The sequence below is a fragment of the Arachis duranensis genome, chromosome 4 (genome assembly GCF_000817695.3).
Source record: "Arachis duranensis cultivar V14167 chromosome 4, aradu.V14167.gnm2.J7QH, whole genome shotgun sequence".
Classification (NCBI taxonomy): domain Eukaryota; kingdom Viridiplantae; phylum Streptophyta; class Magnoliopsida; order Fabales; family Fabaceae; genus Arachis; species Arachis duranensis.
Genome location: NC_029775.3, coordinates 113,772,787 through 113,775,151, shown reverse-complemented (window position 1 = coordinate 113,775,151; position 2,365 = coordinate 113,772,787).

The window sequence follows — 2,365 nt, the reverse complement described above, 5'->3', positions numbered from 1 at the left end:
TTTTTTCATCAACTCATTGGGAAAGAGATTGTTTTCAAAGTTCAGGCAAAGCGGATTAACAGTCCCGGTTATTGTGGTACCTTTAAAATCATCAATGTCATTAGTGATGCACGTTTTTTCAGGAAAGTTCAGTCTGATCATTGCATCAAGGTTAGTGCGGTCTCTTTAAGTTAGATACTAGTGAATTAGAGGAGTTGTTTTTAGATATAGTTTCCTGATCGCCAGTTTCTAATTCTTTGGCTGTTCTTTTGAATGCTATCCTTTACATGCCAATATGATTTTGCCGCATACTTTACAAAGTTGGCTTCCATTTGTGATTCATGTTTTTGTTTCCAAACTTTAAGGATGTTACTTCTGATTCGGGCTTTAGCCCAATACTTGAAGACTTCTCTCAGTGTGGACAGCTTAGAAGTTATCACAACCAAGTTGTTTCTGGTGTTCCAATAGAACTGCATAGTGTTAAAGAGATGCTTGCTGACATTCTTTGTGCTAAAATATATTCTTCTGCATCAAGAAATGTTAGTATTTATGTTTATGTTTTCAACTGTCTCAAATGTATTTCAAGATGTGTAGTATGATAGAAACATGTATCATAATATGCCAATTACTGTTTCTCTACAGGATCAGATTTGTATTTTGATCGGTGAAATTATTGATGTGCCGAAACATCAGAAGTGGTGGTACTATTGCTGTTTGTGTAATGCACCTGTTTCTCATGTTGGAAATTTATTTTATTGTTATCTGTGTAAAGTTGAGTGTTTTGATGTCATAAGAAGGTATCTATTTTATCCCTTGGAGTTCTTGGTACCAGTTTTTCTTTTTGTTTAATTTCGTCTTCTACAACTGTCTCTTAGTGTATATTTTTTCTTTTGTTTACATTATTTAGGTATCGCATCAAAATTATTGTTTCCCATTCAAATGGGAGCAATATTTTCATACTTGAAGATGATGAGGTGATGCAAATACTGAAAAAGAGTTGCATAGATTTTTTGATGGACCAAGTAAATTCGTCCCAAGTAATCATTTTGTTTTTAATTTAATTTAATTGTCCTTGTTTTCAGTTGACTGTTTATGGTTCAGGTATGTGAATTTTGCTAATGTACTTATTTTTTTTTGCTAATGTACCTATTCTTTTCTTTTTCTTTTTCTTTTTCTTAGTCAACGGATGATTACACTATTCCGAATAGCATGATTTCTCAGTTGATGAACAAGAAAATTGTCTTCATAGTGGATCCTAGACCCATTGGATATGATTTGAATAAATCTCTTCATGTTGTTCGTGCAATATGTGATGATGTTGATATTGTGAGCTTTTTGGAGGACTCCATCCATGATAATCAACAGCAGGTGGTACCATTGTTATGTCAATCTGATGTTGCGTTAGTCCAGTCTCTTTTTTTTTTTTATCAAGTTAGTCTCAATTGCCTATATTGTTATGTGTTTTTTCATGGGCGATGTATTAAGTGTTACTGATGTTATTCCTCTCTTGTTCCATTTAGAAATTTCCTCTGGATCCCTTTGTTCCTCATTTTCCTTTTGAATTTAAGAATCCTGTTGAGTTTCACTCCAATGCAACGGTTCAATGTTCCTCGAGCTCAGGTGCTCCAGTGCATCATGCTTCACCGATTTCCGTTCTGAACTGGAATTGTTGGGTATTTCTTTATCTAATGGGCTTTGATTCTTTATCTATTAGTAAACTATGTTTACACTAATACATATATGGATACATGTATGTTGGTTACCTTTGGTTTCTTTATTTGTTTAATATCTCTGTTATTACTTTCCAAATTTTTATCATACCTGATTTCTTTATTATCTCAATTTGTTTTATTTATTTATTTATTTATTTATTTTTTATTTTTTTTTCTTCTGTGTTTTCCTTGTTCTTATATTTTGCTGTGTTCTCTGTAGACTGTTAACCATGCTTTTCATGCAAGAATCTGCTCCTCACAAGGTTCCAATTTAGTTGGCAATCATCAGCCTCTCACTATTAGGGAGGAGCTTCGGAGGGCGTTTGGAGATTGTGAAAATACTAGCGATGCTGTGGAAAGGATGGATGAGTGTAGTGGCTAATTGTTTCTTACATTACAATATATAATTATATAGATATCTATAATATCATTGCAAGACTCTGAAGAATTGTTAGAATTTTGCTTAGTTGTGTTAAGTACTTGGGAAATTGGTAAACTATATTGTCAATGGATCTATTTTGGTATGTAATTATCAACTCATTCTTTGGAGTTGTGATATTTATAAAAGGTATTGTTCTCTTTCTTGTGCTTAAATTTGTATGTATCGTTATTGTATATAGATGTGGGGTTTGTTTGGTATATATATATATATATATATATATATATATATGTTT